Source organism: Canis aureus, chromosome 29 (assembly GCF_053574225.1).
Source record: "Canis aureus isolate CA01 chromosome 29, VMU_Caureus_v.1.0, whole genome shotgun sequence".
Lineage (NCBI taxonomy): Eukaryota > Metazoa > Chordata > Mammalia > Carnivora > Canidae > Canis > Canis aureus.
In genome coordinates, this window is record NC_135639.1 from 12,113,915 (window position 1) to 12,132,525 (window position 18,611).

The 18,611-nt window shown below is 43.1% G+C and overlaps 1 long non-coding RNA gene across 1 annotated transcript in view; it reads right to left on the reverse strand.

The window, feature by feature from the left end:
* The window catches only part of LOC144300777 (uncharacterized), a 30,527-nt gene extending 12,197 nt beyond the window's left edge, over positions 1–18,330 (reverse strand). Inside the window, exons 1-2 of the long non-coding RNA XR_013367557.1 lie at positions 18,083–18,330; positions 9,744–9,892 (exon numbers count right to left, since the gene is read on the reverse strand). This is a non-coding gene — a long non-coding RNA (uncharacterized LOC144300777). The remainder of the gene's footprint in view (positions 1–9,743; positions 9,893–18,082) is intronic.
* Between the last annotated feature and the right edge of the window lie 281 nt (positions 18,331–18,611).

The following is an 18,611-nucleotide window of genomic DNA, read 5'->3' on the forward strand; positions in this document are numbered from 1 at the left end:
TGTCTGTGAATCTCTCTACTGACTGTGATTTTGCTGACTTTTGGTTAGATGTTCCTGCTCCCTTCGTTTCATAATCTTTTGTGGAGGGGAAAATATAATTTTTGGTTGTTTGTTTCCTGGAACATGCAAACCTACTCTCTGTCTTACAGATAGAGTGCAGGGCTAATTGGTCAGAATCTTCTTTGAGTCTGGTTGGGCTGCAGCCTTAATGAGATTGAGCTTGCTGGTGATAGTCTACCTTGCGTCCCACCCTGCAGTAGTTGTCTTGGGAGGTGGTTAGATTACAGTTTGGATATTTTTGGTTCCCCCCACATTGCATTCAAGTCCTCGGGGCCCCCAAATCCAGTCCCCAAGATCATGATGAGCTGAGCAGGACTAGGTGGTTTGTCCCTGCTCACCTGCCCTTTCTTCATGACTCCTTCCTTGGCAAAATTTTTGGTGGGGGGGGCAACATTGTTGAACTGAGTAATTTATTTTTGCACTTGGAGCTCTTCCAGATGGTACCCCATCCTGCCAGCCCACACAGTCTATGGTAACTCTATATTTTGTCAGTTTCACTGAACAGGGAACACATTTCCTAGAATTTCCCTCCCTGTGCTTCTGGGTTAGTTTAGGCCACAAGAAACATTTTGCACAAGGCTTGAAAAATAGAAGAGAAACTGCTGCTGTACTATTTTGCATTCTGGAGGTCAGCAGGGACACCAGGAAGGTTTGCCTGCTTGGCATGGGACACCTGATCCCTGGCTCATCTCGCTCCCATCAGATGTGGGTCAACCGCATGTGTACCTCTGAGGCAAAGGTTGTTAGCTTTTCCTACAGATGATTCACAGCTTTAAGTTTGGAAACTGTGAGCAACAGATGTGGATTTTAGTTTGTCCCCATAAGTCCCAGTACATCCTATGATTGCAATTTGTCCTGGCCTTCATCCACATTCAGTTTTCCTTTCTGACTGCCAGGCTAGCTTGCCTCTAGTGATTTGGGGCAACACCATATTGCATAAGGTCAAACCCATGAGATGAATCCCTGATTTTTGTACCACAGGTAGTAGTTCTGTTTCTCTGTTTGGCCCTGACTGATAGGCAGTCAGCTAAGGCTAGGCTGGTTCCTCGTCGTTCTTGGGAAATCTCTCCCCTCATGGAATGCCACATGTACCCAGAGCAGCTTCCCATTCCTTCTCAGGTTGGGAAGCTATTTGGCCTTCTGCTTACCTAGGACTGGTGGTTTCTTTCTGGAATTTAGTTCCTCAAGGTTTCCTGGCATCTTTCACTCCACCAGACTCATAGAAAAGTATGATTTTAATTTTTGTCCACATTTTTCTTGTTATTACCACAGGATCAGGTCTCGTACATCCTTTTAAATCATAAGCAGTACCAAAACTGGGAAGTGTCCCGATAGGGTGTGTGTGTGCCCTTCTCATCCCTGTTTCTCCGTTCTGGGCCTAGGAACACAGGTTTCTCCGTTCTGGGCCTAGGGACCACAGCAGCTGTCCTCGACCTGGCAACAGAGAGCACTCCCAGCTGTGGCACAGGGCAGAGTGGAAGGTAGAAGGGGATTGTTATACAAGCTCTGGACTGCTGGCTGCCAGAATTTTGATGTGGGAAGCTAAGACCTTGGGTGTTTAAGCCAGCAATACTTTTCGTTTTCTCATTTATGCAGCCAAACTGAGGATATAACCAGCTACTGGGATTTTGTAGGGCTATGTAGAGTGGGTAGCAGAGAGGAGAATGATAGAAACCGGGAACAAAGCCAGAAGGCTCTACAAAAGACAAGCTTGTTGAGGAGGAGTGCTAAGGTTGGGATGGCTGTGGCAGAGGGGACCTAGGAGGTGTGTTGAAGAGAGGGTTTGCAAGGAGAAAAGAAATTATTTTTAGGCAGTCTTGCTATGTGTCCTATGGTGTAGCTACTTCCATTTTGCTACTTCCTTAAGAGTTCTCCTATATGGACCTGCGTTTCTTTCCAAAGCCGTGAGGAATTGGATTTAGATTACTTTGGATGCAGCCCTGTGTTGAGATGGGTTCAGTTTTATTTAGGTTCCAGCAAATTATTTGAAGAGAGCCCTAGGACTGGGAGCGGTTTGGTTACTGAGTGTCCTCTGGGGACGGGTGGTTCAACAGCCTTAGAGACATAGAATGTCCAGTCGTCCAATCTGGAAGTCTTGGGCATCCATCCTTCCACATGCCTCTGTTGCAGATAAAGACAATACCTGCCTTGATTGAAACTTGCTCTCATTGGCCATTTTCTCCTTTGGATCAAATTATTTAATGGTGAGACTTCCCACCTAGGTTTCTTGGTCCTAACGGGGATACATCTCCTCTTAGCCTAGCTAGGAACTGACAATCAACAGATTCAATCTTGTTTCTATCTATGTTTCTGAAATGGGAATTCAGCTTTGTGAAGTTGGTGAGTATAGCTTTTATCATTTCTAGGATCTTCATTGGATGACTGAAATGGAGGTTAAATCCTTTGGCTAACCCAGAAGAGGAAACTGAGGCACATGGAGGGGAAGTGACTCATCTAAAGGCCTATAGCTAATAGGATCTGAGCTGGCATTAGAACCTATGTCTCGTAGCTCATGGTCTAGAGCACTTCCTGGTCCCCCTGGCTTGGGGTAGCAATGGTGCAATGGAAATAACATGAGCTTAGAAGCCTGATAGACTGGCTTTGTATCCTGGCTTCCCTCTACGTTGTTGTTGACCTTCCTTCCATCCCTGTGAAGGCTTTCTTCTCTTTAGTGGCAGCAGAGAATGGGATATAATTGCAGCAGCAAAATCACCCTGACCACAAAAACAAACACTACCATTTCCTTGTTTTCCTTCTTTTCTTTTGGTTTTTCTTCATGTACTGATGGTCCCAGGTTGAATAGATGAGGCAACATGAATTTGTAAAAATGCTTTCTCTATCCCTCCAGTTCTCAATGAAGGGGTACATACTTCCTCCCCTCTGTCTGCCTGGGAATATTTGGCGATGCCTGGAGACAATTTGGGTTATCACAGCTCATGGGTCTGGGAGGGATTGGAGAACATTACTGGCATTTAGTGGGTAGAGGCCAGGGATGCTGCTAAACATCCTACAGTGCACAAGACAGCCCCCACCCCTTGCAACAAAGAATTACTCAGGTTAAATTGACACTACCCTGATCAAAGCAGCGGGAACTAGAGCAGGTCTGTGGTCCCAAGTACCCCGCATGCAGGCTCAGCACAAGCCCTTTTATGTACAGCCTGAATTCACCTTTGTCTGGTTTCATCCTTCACACACACCCTGATCCTTTCCCCAGCTCCCCCATTCCCAAGTATGGAACTATGAAGACCAGAGCTTTCCGAGGGCTGACGTGCATAGGAATCAGCCAAGGATATTGTTAACCTTCTGAGTAGATGAGTCTGGGATGGCATCTGAGAGTCTGCATTTCTAACAAGCTCCCGGGTGATGCCCATGCTGCTGGTCCACAGACCAGACTCCGAGTAGCAGGGAATAAGACCACATGTTGCTCTTTCTCTAATTACTGTTTACTTCTTGCCTGTGGCTTTCCTCCTCAGATCACTAACATGCTGGGGGCGGCATGTTTTATAACTGGGGTACCCCGGAGAGAGGGCTGCCGAATTCGGTCTCAGCTGAACCCTCTGCTCCACTGGCCACATTCCAACTTGGCTGGCCTCCTCTCAAGACTGTAAGGATGTAAATAAAAAGCTCAGGAGGTTTGATGTATTAATCCTGGCAGGCTCCTCAGAGTTATTTTGTTAGTTTTCCACGATATCTTCTCTGGGTAGACTCATTTACCATTTTTCACTCCCACTAAGTAAAGCTAATACATTTCCTCCTAAAATAAAGCTTCCTGTCATTTTCATGAATAGTGCCCACCATATCCCAATATCTTTAACACTGGTTATATCTCGATTAAAGAAGTCCATTATAGCACCCGTAGCTCAAGATGAATATTCCCTGTCAACCACCATCAGCCAGGTACTCAGCTCTCTGAGCTTCATTTTCTTCACTTGCAAGATGGAGCTGATTGTACCTACTTTGTGGGAATAGTGGGGTAGACATTAACCAAGACAATGCTATCTTCCTCTATCTAACCTGTTTTGATTAGGTTTGGTAAGGTGACAGAGAGACAACTGCCTTGAAAGAAGAATTTATTACTTGTAATTCCTAATGAGAGGAAGTGTTCCATGCCTTGCAAGGCCACATGGGAAAGCAGCCACGTGGGTCAGGAGGCACAAGGAGTGGGAGCTAGAGAACCAGGGAAGAGCCTGAGTCTGAAGCCCATCTGGAAGAGAATTTCTTCTTCCTTGGGGAACTTTGGACTTCTTCTATTAATGCCTTCAACTGATGGGATGAGGCCCACCCACATTGTAGAGGGTAGTGTGCTTTATTCAAAGACCACTGATTAAAATGTTAATTACATACAATGTCTTAACTTAAGGGTAAGGGAAAAAATGTTAATCTCCTCTGAAAAATCCCCTGACAGCAACATGGGGACTGATGTGTTGACCAACCATCTGGGCACCATAGTCTAGCCAAGTTGACACTTAGAGATAACCATGACCATTCTTTATTCAATTATCCCTATGTTAGATAATTTAAAAAATAGGTGCTATGCTCTTTAATTGCTCTTACCTCTGTATTTCCTCTGCTGTATTATGATAATCTCAAGGCTTGCTTCATGCCAGCAATTTGATTTTCATCTGTGTCTATTTTGTTCTTAGCTTTGTCTAACCTATTTATTATATCTGAAATAGTGAACAGAAATATTTTGGAACTCTGTTGCTTCAGTTCTGGGCCTCCTCCCCTTCTCTTCTCCCAAACCCTTATTGAATGTACACATTCTTTTTTTTTTTCTTTAAAGATGTATGTATGTATGTTTGTATTTATTTATTTATTTGAAAGAGAGAAAACATGAGAGGGAGGGGGAGAGAGAATCTCAAGCAGACTCTGTGCTGAGCATGAAACTGGATGCAGGACTTGATCTCATGACCCTGAGATCAAGACCTGAGTTGAAACCAAGAGTCCTGTGCTTAACCAACTGAGCCACCCAGGTGCCCCTTGAATATACATTCTTATTAAGTTTCTGTCATGGCAGAAAACACTTGGAGAATTTTTCTGTTTATCTTTTCTTCCAGACTGGGTTCATCTTTTATCTTCTTCTATCTTTTGTGCGTGCTTGATTGATTGATTTTTAAAAAGATTTTATTTATTTATTCATGAGAAATACACAGAGAGAGGCAGAGACATAGGTGGAGGGAGAAGCAGGCTCCCCGTGGGGAGCCTGATGTGGGACTCCATCCCAGGACTCCGGGATCACGTCCTGAGCTGAAGGCAGATGCTCAAACGCTGAGCCACCCAGGTGTCCCTATTTATTTATTTTTTTAAGAGAGAGAGTGGGTGTGTGCGTGTGAGTGGCAGGGAGGGGCAGAGGGAGAGGGAGAGAAAAGCAGGCTCCGTGCTCAGTGTGTGTGTAGTCCAACATGGGGCTCAGTCTCCCTACCCGGAGGTCATGACTTGAGCCCAAATCAATAATTGGTCACTCAAACCGACTGAGCCATCCAGGAGCCCCAATCTAGTATGTTTTTTTTTTTATAATTTATTATTATTTTTTCAAATCTAGTATGTTTTGAATACTCTCTCTGCCCTGCTTCTCCCTCTCTCTCTCTCATCTTCCTCCTTTCTTCATTTTCTCCTTTTCCTTCTCTTCTTCCTTCTTTCCTTTCTTTTTCTTTTCCTATTTTTTCTTCATCTTGCTAAAGCTTCGCATGGGTTGCCCTTATCTCACTTTCTATTGCTTTGACATAGAGAGGGGGACGTCTCCTTGTGATCCTCTTACCTGAGCTGGTGTGAGGGCGGGCATGCTTTCTCTTTATCCTGCTCGGGTGCTGGAGTTGGTGACTGCGGAAACCAGACTGAAGCAGAATGCAGCTCTTGAAAGACTCAGCTCAGCTCCTGGCTGGGTTCTGTTAAACATTCTGACTAAAGTCCCCTCACCCAGCCAGGGTGCATCCCACAGTCATGAACTGCCAGAGGCTTTGGCTGGTTTCATCCAAGAAATGTTCTCAAATGCCATTCTGAGCCTTTCTTGTACTTTGGATTTGATCAGGGGACTTGACTTCTCCTTCAGTGGCTCTACTTTTCAATTTCCGGTTATCTGACTTAAAAAAAAAATGTACCTGTTTTGTTTCAGATTTGGTCTGATTTCATTTTGTGATTTCTTATTCTTTTTCATGAATGCTATCTCTTTGAGGATTATGAAATTACTTATTTTCCAGTCATTTTCAGGTTGCTCTGTTGTTTTTCTTTTGCCTAGGGTGAACATTTCTCCAGATTAAATTTATTATGTTAGTTTTTATTTTCTTCATTGTTTTGGAATTTGGATTCTTTTCTCTTTCTAGTTTTCCAGAAAAAATTCCTAGTTCCCTCTGGCTTAAGTTCACAGCCATATCTCTAGACCTTGCCTCCACTTTCTGTAGCTCTCAGCACCTCCACAAGTGGGTATTCAGGAGCCCACCTTGGCAGGCAGAGGAGTGGTTGAGGCGGGGGAACCTCATAGGATCCCCCCTACAATCTACTTAAATAAAATGTTTAAGGTGTTTCTGACTGTTCCAACATTTCTGCTCCCCTATTTTAAAATTTGATAACTCTTGGGGTGCCTGGGTGCTCAGTTGGTGAAGTGTCTGCCTTCGGCTCAGGTCCTGATCCCGGGGTCCTGGGATCCAGCATCCCTTGCATTGGGCTCCCTGCTCAGAGGGGAGCCTGCTTCTCCCTTTAGCCTGCCTGCATCTCCCCCTGCTTGCTCTCTCTCTCTTTCTCAAATAAATAAAATCTTATCAAATTTTATTTGATAACTCTCTCTTTAAAAGTTTTTCTTTTGCATGTGGTTTTTAAACTGTGAGTGTGTGTGTGTGTGTGTGTGTGTGTGTGAGTGACAAGCTTATCTCAAATGGAGGGTTTTCTCTTTCTCCTTGGAGGCCCAGTTCAACACCAGGTCTCATAGTCAAGGGTCACATCTTTTTGGTAGAGAGGCACTAGGACATCACAGACCCAGTCACCATCACAGCACGCTGCGTGGTCCTCGTGTTGCTGGAGAAGCCTTACCCGCTCCTTCTGACCACTCAACTCTCTCTACTTAAACAGGCCCATATGTTTTGTAGCTCCTGGAAGGGGGGAGTGGCAGATATTTTTTTCAGCCACTGTTCCAGCCTAAATCAAAGAGCCTGATTCCTATCACTGGTTTAAATGGGGCACTTTTGGTTCTCATACAGTATCCTGGGTAACTAAACTCTTGATCAACTCTGCCTCCTTCCAGACCTGCAGGCAAATAGCCCCAAGCTTCAGCCCGGTTCCCATTTTTTTCCTCTTGGGTTTTGGTCCATGGAGATCTTTATCTTGTTTTGAATGAGGATGTATCTTTTTAATTTTCTCCTTTTGTATTTTATTTGTCATTGCCTTGAGTTTGGAGTCAGAGTGTGAGGCTCGATATAGGTACCTGAATGATATCTTGTCTGGATTCTATAAAAACAGTGGAGGGGAGGGGCACCTGGGGGCTCAGTCAGTTAAGGGGCTGCCTTTGCCTTTGGCTCAAGTCATGATCTCAGGGTCCTGGGATGGAGCCTTGAGTTGGGATCCCTGCTCAGCGGGGAGTCTGTTTCTGTCTCTGCCTCTGCCCCTCCCTCCACTCCCATCCACCCCCTCCCATCCCCGGCCCCATGCTCTCTCTTTCTCAATCTTTCAAATAAATAAAATCTTTAAAAAAAGAAAATAAAAGAAACAAAACAAAACAAAACAACAGAGGGGAGTGCTGCCCAGAGGGCTGCTTGACCAACAAAAAACAGTGTCCTAATTTAGCCACATGTGCCAGCGTGGCAGTAGAGGAATGACAAATGGGCCACTGGGCAGGGATTCAAGAAACCTGGGTCTTGTTTCCTTCAATACCCTCCACCTATTAACTTGCTGTGTGACTTTGGACAAATCACTTGACGTCTCTGGGCCTCAATGCCCTCCCTTGAGAAACAGTGATGTTGGACTACTTAACCTCCAAGGTCTAGAGTTATGGGAGTCTACAGGGGGATTGTTTAAAACAATGTTCTCTGTTGCAGTTAGAAGGGCTGCTGAGACTATTTGTTCAGTTCAGGCAAATGGTAAATGTGTCGGCCACTCTAATGAAATGAGTACATTTTTGCTCTAAATGTCATGGATGTTTATTATCAGATTAAACTACAGCAGGCCTAATTTTAGCTCTTCCAATTCAAGTGGAGCAGTGAAGATTAAATGTTAGGCATAATTAAAGATGCAGATGTAGTTATATTGAATTATAAACCTCATTAAGCGCAACGTCCCAGGAAGGCCCCTGAGACCAGCTACAAAGGACTTCCAGTCGCAATGCTGCAGTTATTAAAATATTGTAAAGTAAATCTCACTCCAAAAATATTATGACTTGGGTGGAAGGATTTAAAAAAAAAAAAAAACATGGCTGGAGTTGGTTCTGTGGGTAATTTCTTTGCTCTGTTTGCACAAGGTTGGGAAGGGAAGCTTTTCCTTGGCCTCTCCAAAGAAAGCCTCCCTGGGACGTGGTGCTTTCCCCTCCACCCCCCCACAGTGGGTTCTATTCTCCTGGGCCAGCAGGAAAGACAACCTCAAGGTCAGTCGGATTCTGTAGAAGTTGGTGGCAAGGGGAGCTGGGGGAGAGGGCAGAGGTTTTCTAAGGACTGGAAGCCGGTGTTTTTATATATAGAGAGAAAGATTTTCTTAGTGACATTTCCATTTCTTCCCCTTTGTGTAAAGATAACACATTGTCATTTTGCAAATTCATACAATATTGGAATAGGATAAGGAAGTAAAAAATCCAACTACTCCAAGATAATCACTGTTAATATTTTGATGCATCTCTCTCTCTCTCTTTCTCTCTCTGAATTTGACAGAAATAACAGATCTTACCTTAAAAGCTGTTTTTCTATTTTTAAAAATGTAACCTGAAAAAAAAATGTAACCTGAGGCAAGTGTGTTTCCATGTCAATAAATATTGATATACATGACCTTTTCTTTTTTTAAATAGATTTTATTTGAGAGAGAGCGCGCGCGCACACACACACACACACACACACACACACACACACACGAGTGGGGTGGGAAGGGGCAGAGGGAGAAGTAGACTCCCCCCTGAGTAGGAAGCCCTGACTCAGGGCTGGATCCCAGGACCCCAAGATCATGACCTAAGCCACACGGATGCCCCTACATGACCTTTTTAAATGGCTAATGACATTGCATCATATGGATTTTATTTTATTTTTTGTATAAATTTGATTTAAAAAAACCAACCCCTCATTATTGAGCATTCAGATCATTTTTTTAAAAATTAGTCTTTTAGGGAGCGCCTGTGTAGCTCAGTTGGTTAAGTGTCTGCCTTCGGCTTAGGCCATGATCCCAGGGTCCTGGGATCGAGCCCCAAGTCATGCTCCCTGCTCTGGAAGGAGTCTGCTTCTCTCTCTCCTTCTGCCTCTCCCCCCCGCTCATGCTCTCGCTTGCTCTCTTTGTCTCAAATGAATAAATACAATCGTTTAAAAAGATAAAAGTGGTTTTTTAAAATTATTGGAAAGAGCACCGTAAAGGATATCCTGTTCACACATCTTTGCATGATTGTCCGATTAGCTCTATGACAAGTTCCTAGAAAAAGAGCAGGTGGTTATGTGTTTGCACAACGAAGCTGTGTAGCGGGCAACCCCACACTCAGTAGCTTCAGACAATAAGCATTTATTTACCTTCTGTGTTTATGGGTTGGCAGTTTGGTGGGGCTCACCAGGGCCGTCCTGGGCTCACTCACATGCCCGTAGGTCAGCTGCAGGTCGGATGATCTGGGACAGCCTCAGCAGGGACAGTGAAGATGGCTCAGCTTAGGATGGCCTCAGTTCTCAGGGCAGAAGCAGAAGAACAAGAGAAAATGCAGAAACACACAAAGGCTTTTTCAGGTCTCTGCTTGAGTCAAGCCTACTAACATCCCAACCATCAAATCAAGTGGCTGAACTCAGTTATATTTTAAAAGGCTTAGATCCGGGGTGGGGTGCAGACTAGGTGGGATGGGGGGCCAATGCAATCACTGTCTCATCAGCAGTCATAGCACAGGCACATTTAACATGTTGATACATGTTTGCAAGCTGACCAGCGGGTGGGACCAGTTTACACTGCCACCAACAAAGCGTGAGCATATCCTCCGCGTTTTTGGTTAGTGGACCTACCTCTAGCTTCCCACCAACACTCGCCGCTCAAGGGGACCTCTCCCTCTCCTCACTGGGATGTCCACAGACGTCCAGTCTGGTTTTCTTCCAGTCTCCTGCTGGTCCTCCCGTCTTGAATGCTTTTCTCCATCCACCTTACCCATGTCCCAGCCACCATATGTCCAAATCCTACATGTTTTTCAAGGCCCACCTGTTTCAACTCTGCAACTCGCATGGATCTGACCTTCCTCTGAATTTCTCTAGAGCAGGTAGGGAGACCGACTTGTCCCAGTCTGCCCAGGATTTTACTGGTTTTAAAACTAAGTCTTTCATCTCAGGTACTCCTTCAGTGCTGGGAAAACCCAGCCATCTGGTCACCATAAGAGAGGGTTTGGCAAGCTTTAAAGGGTCAGATGGTGAGTGTTTTAGGTTTTGTGGACCACATGGTCTCTGTCACAACTACTCAGCTCTGTCATTGCCACGTGAAAGCAGCCATAGAGAATACGGAACAAATGGGTGTGGCCGTGTTCCAATAAAACTTTATTTACAAAAACAGGCAGTAGGCTGTTTTGTCCATGTGCTACAGTTTTCTGGCGCCTGCTTTAGAGCTTGCCATTTGGACTGCACAATTTAACCTTAGCTCATATTTTCCTCTTACGTTGTTTCCTGTGGATTAGTCTTGTCTCCTTGGTTGGAATGTAAGGTCACTTTGTTATTTGACATCCTGTTCAGTCGCTTAAAAGTTTTGACTTGGGAAAGTTACTTAAACTCTTTGTTTCCTCATCTATCAGATGGAGATAATAATGGTTCTGACCCCGTGGGTATTTTTGAAGATTAAATTAGTCTCTGTATGGCACCTGGCACATAATGTATGTTCAGTCAGTGTTAGCTGCTGTCAATCATCATTATCATCATGGTCATCATCATCCCACATGTCTTTTTCAGAAGCTAGCCTAGTTCTGTTACAGAAGAGCCTCAATGAGTAGAATCATAAAGTTGTTAAAGTGGGAAGGACCCTTTAAAAATGTTTAATTCAACACTTATTTTAGAGGTGAACATCATAGAGTTACCCCCTATATTACGAGGATTGGATGCTGTCAATCACACCTGACAGTGCCCTTCCTCAGATGTTGCCCATCCACATTCCTGTGGTTACCTGTCAGGCCCTTTATAACCAGAGACTAAGTCCCAGCTTCCATATCATGAGCAGTCTGTCCTTGGAGAAGGCCGGATTTGTCTCATTTTCCATCTTCTGCTCTTATTCTTAGGATGGTGTCCAACTACCTGGGCTGTGTAGGTGAGGCTCAGATAAAGGACCAGCCTGAGATTGTGGCTAGGAGGTCCAAAGCAGCTGGAATCAGGTGTAATCAGGTACTCAAGGAGTACCTTGAGTTCAGACTAACACAGTAGGTGTACAGGTGTTCTGGGCTTGCCTCTAGTTGGGGCCTGGCATGTGCTGTGTGGGCAGATACTCTAGCAGGCCACGCAGGTCCTGGACTGTACTCTTAGAGTGGGAGGGGAGGAAGGGATGACCACATGGGAGATACTGGTCCAGTGACCTCTCTGGTTTGGACCCCACTACCTGGTTCATCTTCAAGTGCATCTCATCAGGATGCTTCTTCCATCTTGGTCCTGGCTGAGCTTTGATCTGGGAAAATGAAAGGCCAGGCTGCTGGGTCCCCTGCTGCCAACTTTTGCAGCAAGAGTGAGACTTCATGATCCTGCTGGCTCAGGCGCACTTCATTTCCCGGTAATTAAACAAGTGGAGATGAAAGCTGACAAATCTCCCCCATCTCTCAGCACAGTAGATGAAAGGTAAATATTTCCAGCAACAGTTTTTTTTCTTCATTAAAAGTGAGATGTGAAATGTCTTCTCCTTACTTTGAAGAATACTGATAAGTTCAAGGTCACTTCAGATAAGATATCTGGTCTCACTACCTCTATTATTCCACATCAATTTTTATCTTATACATATTAGGCTAACTTAAGTGGATTTCAGAGGGTAAATCATATCAAATAAGTCAGAAGACAAAGGAAAGTAAAGAAAGACACCAAAATGTAACTGGTCAGTGCTGTGCAAGCCTATACCTCACACATGGCTGTCCCGGACAGGAATTTCTCTTTGCTGGGCAGATCTAAGGGCTTCTGAGGACAATATCTAAAATAGGTCCTGGAGTCCTACATGTAGACTCTCAGACAGGCGTCCAGTGCTTTCTCTGCTGGGCTTCTGAAGAGGTCATTTGAGATCTGCTATTTTCTTTGTAAGGAATGGTTCACCAAAGAACCCATCCTTAAGGCCATGGTCTACTCAACCTGCTGAGTGTTGTCATCAGGTTCCTTTTAGTGCAAAGACTAGACCTCACTCAGATGAGCTCAGGTGAAGGGCATGTGGTTACTGTGACGATACCACAGGGACCCATGAGAATCTGAAAAGAAATTTGAGTGCATCTCAAGGAGGCTGCAGAGGAGGGGCACCCTTTCTGCTACCCACTCTCTGCTCTCCTCTGACTGCCCTCCTTGGCTTTTATATCATTGCTGCTCCCTCCTGACTTCTGCCCTCTTGCCTGCTCCAGTGGCTGCTCTGAACATAGATCTCCCTCACGCCCTCTCTGCTCGTTGCGCATGGGCTTCAGTCTTCTGTGCCTTGTTCTCTTGGTTCCAGATTCCAGAGAGATCTGACTGATGTAAGCTGTCATCTCCAGCCAGGCTGTTGAAGTCACAGGTTTCTGGGCAGGCTATGGGTGTTCCAGTCCCCACCCCCCGACCCCCTCCCACATGGATCCGGTTAGCTGTAAGGGTGGTGCCCCTCTCTAGAGTCACGTGGTAAAACAATGTCCCCTCAGCAACAGATGTGAGTAGTAGCAAAATGCCCCTCATGAGGGACTCTGGTTGTGTCAGGCTGCAGTGGACATTGTGAGTGATCTTGGAGCAGGTCATGGGAGGACAATTTCTTGGGTGACTTTTCATCAGCTGGGCTTTTTTTTTTTTTTTGAGATATAATTCACATATGATCTATTCATTGTTTTAAAGTACACAATTCAGGAGTTCTAACTATATTCACAAGGTTTTGCAACAAGCACCTATCTAATACCAGAACATTTTTATCACTCCCTGGAAAAATTCGGTATCCATAGCAGACACTTCTCCTTCCCTGTCCCCCCAGTCCCAGACAGCCACTGATTTGTTTTTGTCTCTAGGGATTTGCCTATTCTGGACACTTCACAGAAATGGAGTAATAGGACATGTAGCCTTTTATGTTTGTCTTAAAAAAAAAAAAGATTTATTTACTTATTTGGGAGGGGAAGGGGCAGAGGGAGAAGTGAGAATCTTTTTTTTTTTTTTAAAGATTGATTGATTGATTGATTGATTGATTTATGATACACAGAGAGAGGCAGAGACATAGGCAGAGGGAGAAGCAGGATCCCTGCGGGGAACCTGATGTGGGACTCGATCCCAGGACCCCAGGATCATGACCTGAGCCAAAGGCAGATGCTCAACCACTGAGCCACCCAGGTTCCCAGGAGGAGAGAATCTTAAGCAGACTGTGCTGAGCATAGAGCCTGATGCAGGGCTCTCTATCCCAGGACCCTGAGATTGTGACTGCCTAAATCAAGAGTTGGCCGCTTAACCAACTGAACCACCCAGCACTCCTATGTTTGTCTTCTTTTACTTATTATGTTTTCAAGGCTCATCCGTGTTGAAGCATGAATCAGTACTTCATTCCTTTTTATGCCTGAATAATTTCATTTTATGGGTGAACCACATTTTATTTTTCCACTCATCAGTTGATGGATATGTGTATGTGTAAGAAAAACCTACAGTTTTTTCTTCCTATTTGGGAAAAAGCCAGTTCTTCCCTATTGTGTTTTTCTTTCCTATGAGTCTCCATTACTGTTCACAAAGAACAGTTCACTTCTGATACTTCTGGCTTATGGAACCAATGGGAAGTGGAGGGTTAAGTCATCTTTTTATCCCTTCATTTGAGCCAGAGAATAGCCCTGGGGGTCTAGGGTTTGTCAAGGGCCCTGGTTCTCCAAGACCAACCCAGAAAAGACTGGGGTGGTGCATGTCCCAGAATCTGTTTTTTGTTGTTACTTGTTTGTTTTACCACTAATGCTCTATATTTAAGAGTCCTTTTTTTTTTTTTGGGTCACTTTTTTCTTTGTTTTGTTTCTTAAATTCACATATGAGTGAAATCATACGGTATTTGTCTTTTTTGACGGACTTATTCCACTCAGCCTTATATTCTCTAGCTCTATCCATGTTGTTGCAAATGGAAGATTTCATTCTTTTTTATGGTTGAATAGTATTTGATTGTATATATATATATATATACATACCACATTTTCTTTATTCATTTATCTATGGATAGAGACTTGGTTTGCTTCCATAATTTGGCTGCTGTAAATAATGCTACAATCAACATAGGGGTGCATGTATCTTTTCAAATTAGTGTTTTTGTATTTTGGGGGTAAATATCCAGCAGTGGAATTACTGGATCACATGGTAATTCATTTTTTAAAAGATTATTTATTTATTCATGACAGATACAGAGAGAGACGGGCAGAGACACAGGCAGAGGGAGAAGCAGGCTCCATGAAGGAAGCCCAATGTGGGACTCAGTCCCAGGACTCCAGGATCACGCCCTGGGCCGAAGGCAGGCTCTCAACCACTGAGCCACCCAGTTATCCCCATAATTCTTTTTTTTTAAATTTATTTATTTTTTTTATGATGGTCACACACACACACACACACAGAGGCAGAGACATAGGCAGAGGGAGAAGCAGGCTCCATGCACCGGGAGCCGGACGTGGGATTCGATCCCGGGTCTCCAGGATCGCGCCCTGGGCCAAAGGCAGGCGCCAAACCGCTGCACCACCCAGGGATCCCTATCCCCATAATTCTATTTTTAATTTTTTGAGGAAGCTCCACACTGTCTTCCACAGTGGCTGCATCAGTTTAAGTTCCCACCAACAGTGCATGGATGTTCTTTTTTCTCCATATCCTCACCAACACTTGTTGTTTCTTGTGTTATTGATACTAGCCTTCTGACAGATATGAAGTGATATCCTGTTGTGGTTTTGATTTGTATTTCCCTGGTAATTAGTGATGCTGAGCATCTTTTCATGTGTCTGTTGGCCATCTGCAGGTCTTCTTTGGAGAAATGTCTGTTCGTATCTTCTGTCAATTTTTAATTGGATTATTTGTTTTTTTGGTTTAAGTTGTGTAAGTTCTTTATGTATTTTGGATACTAACCCCTTATCAGATATGTCATTTGCAAATATCTTCTCCCATTTGGTAGGTTGTCTTTTTGTTTTGTTGATTGCTTCCTTTGCTGTGCAGAAGCTTTTTATTTTCATGTAGTACCAATAGTTTGATTTTGCTTTTGTTTCCCTTACTTTGGGAGACATATCTATAAAAAGGTTACTATGGCTGATGGCAGAGAAATTACTGCCTGTGCTCTGTTCTAGGATTTGTATGGTTTCAGGTTTCATAGTTAGGTCCTTAATTCATTTTGAATTTATTTCTATGTATAGTGCCAGAAGGTGGTCTAATTTCATTCTTTTGCATGTAGCTGTCTTTTGCATGTTCCTAATACCATTTATTGAAAAGACTGTCTTTTTCCCATTGCATATTCTTGCCCACTTTGTTGAAGATAAATTGAATCATGGGTCTATTTCTGGACTCTCTGTTCTGTTCTATTGATCTGTGTGTTTATTTTTGTGCCAGTACAATACTGTTTTGATTACTACAGCTTTGTAGTATATCTTGAAATCTGGGATAGTGATAACCTCCAGTTTTGTTCTTTTTCAAGATTGCTTTGGCTGTTTGGGGCCTTTTGTGGTTCCATACAAATTTTAGGATTATCTGCTCTAGTTCTGTGAAAAATGGTATTAGTATTTTGATAGAGATTGCATTAAATCTGTAGATTGCTTTGGGTAGTATGGACATTTTAACATTTGTTCTCTCAATCCATGAGCAGAATATCTTACCATTTGTTTGTGTCATCTTCAGTTCCTTTCATCATCAATGTTTTATAGCTTATTCCTCAGTATTTTGTTATTTTTGGTGGAGTTGTAAGTGGTATTTTCTGAATTTGTCCTTCTACTACATTATTAGTATATAGAAATGCAATGGATTTCTGTATATTGATTTTATATCCTGTGGTCATCCTGGACTCATTTATTAGATCTAGCAGTTTTTGGTAGAATCTTTAGGGCTTTCTATATAGAACATCATGTCATCTGTAAATAATGAGAATCTTACTTCTTCCTCACCAATTTGGATGCATTTTATTTCTTTTTCTTGTCTGATTGCTGTGGCTGGGACTTCCAGTATTATATTGAATACAGTGGTGAGAGTAGACATCCTTGTCTTGTTTTTTATGTTAGGGGAAAAGCTCTTAGTTTTTCACTATTGAATATGGTATTAGCTGAGGGTTTTTCACATATGGACTTGATTTTGTTGAGGTATATTCCCTCGAAACCTACTTTTTGAGGGCTTTTTATCACGAATGGATGTTGTGCTTTATCAAATGATTTTTTTAATGGTTTTTATCCTTTCTCTAATTGACATGATGTATCATGTTGACTGATTTGCAAATACTGAGTCACGCTTGCACGTTAGAAATAAATCCCAATTTATTGTGGTGAATGGTTTTTAAAATGTATTATTGGGTTCAATTTGCCTACATTTTGTTGAAGATTTTTGTGTCTCTGTTCACTAAATATTGGCCTGTAGTTCTCTTTTTTGTAGTGTCTTTATCTGGTTTTCGTATTAGGATAATGCTGGCTTCATAGAATAAATTGGGAAGCTTTCCTTCTTCTATTTTTTGGAATAATTTGAGAAGAATAGGTATTAATTCTTCTTTAAATGTTTGGTAGAATTCACTTATGAATCCATCTGTTCCTGGATTTTTATTTGTTGGGACTTTTTTTTTGAAAGAAATTGTATTTTTAACAAGTGAGTATGATGCCTTCCAAAGTTTGAGCATTACTGGTTTGGGAGAAATTTGCTAAGGAAAAAGAAAGTCTATGTGTTTAAATCCAAATACAGGGATGCTTGGGTGGCTCAGTGGTTGAGTGTCTCCCTTTGGCTTAGGTTATGATCCGGGGTCCTGGGATTGAATCCCGCATCAGGCTCCCTGCAGAGAGCCTGCTTCGGTCTCTGCCTGTGTCTCCGCCTCTCTCTCTGTGTCTCTCATGAATAAATAAAATCTTAAAAAAACAAAACAAACCCAAATATATTAGGACTTATATGACCTTGAGTAGAAGAAACCACCGTGTTCTTTCTTCTGTAAGAAACTACCAAAAAATTTTAATATCTAGAAAAAGTCCTTCAGGTTTGTGTAAGAAATTGTTACCTTTTAAAAGTTTAAGTCATCTGACACTCTGTAGACCTTAGTAGCCTATGCATATAGAAGAGTCATATTACAAGTAATACTTCCAATTAACTTGACTCTACCCCAGCTATACACACAGGATCGCTGCCCCTGAAGCCCAAAAATTTAGGAAGGTCCCATGAACTAACTTAAACATGCTGAGGATCAAATCCTCTTCCACCAGGTGGAGCCATGGGCTTCCCAAGGTTCTGCTAGGCCACCACTATCTTTGACCAGGCATCTCCTGGGTACCCCAGTACCACCCAAGCACCATCTCCCCCACTGAAGCCTAGGCTCTCAGGTCTTCCAATGACCCATACTCTTCAGAGTTCAACTACAGAATCATTTTAAATATTTCAGGATGCATCTGAGATAAGAATACATCAGATAAAGACTCTATTTGTAAAACGCATTATCTGTAATAGAATTATCACCTCTGAAATAAATTAATAATGATTCTTAAAATATTACCAAATATCAAATCAGTATTCAAATTTCCAGTTACCTAATTGGTATCATATACTTTGTCTTCCTCAGTGAGTCTTTATTTGACCTGAGAGGTTACTTGAGTTTGATATGAAGGCTGAGGTATGAGAGTATTTCAGGATGTTGAGGGTCCTATCACTGCGGCCTAATGAAAAGAGCACAGGATTCAGAACCAGCTAACTTTATTTCCATCCCTTGCTCTGCCTCGATAACCTCCCTGAGCCTCAATTTTCTCCACTGTAAAATGGGATTCTATGTGTAAGGGTGGAGTAATGATAAAACCTCCTTGCTGAGTGATTGAGGATTAGATGGGATTATAATATAGGAAGTAGGGCTGTGACTTAGATCTGTTGACCAGTTGTTTCCCAGAAGACAGGGCTGGGAAGGGCTTTAGGTCCCAAACGTCATTTGTTGCTGGTGGCAATTCAGGACCAGAGCATCTGGCCTGCCAAGGCTGTCAGGGAATTTATTTTGCCTCTAACTACCTCAGTAACCCAGCAGCCTGCATGGTCCCCCTGCACAGTGGGTGTCCTGAGATAATTGCTCAA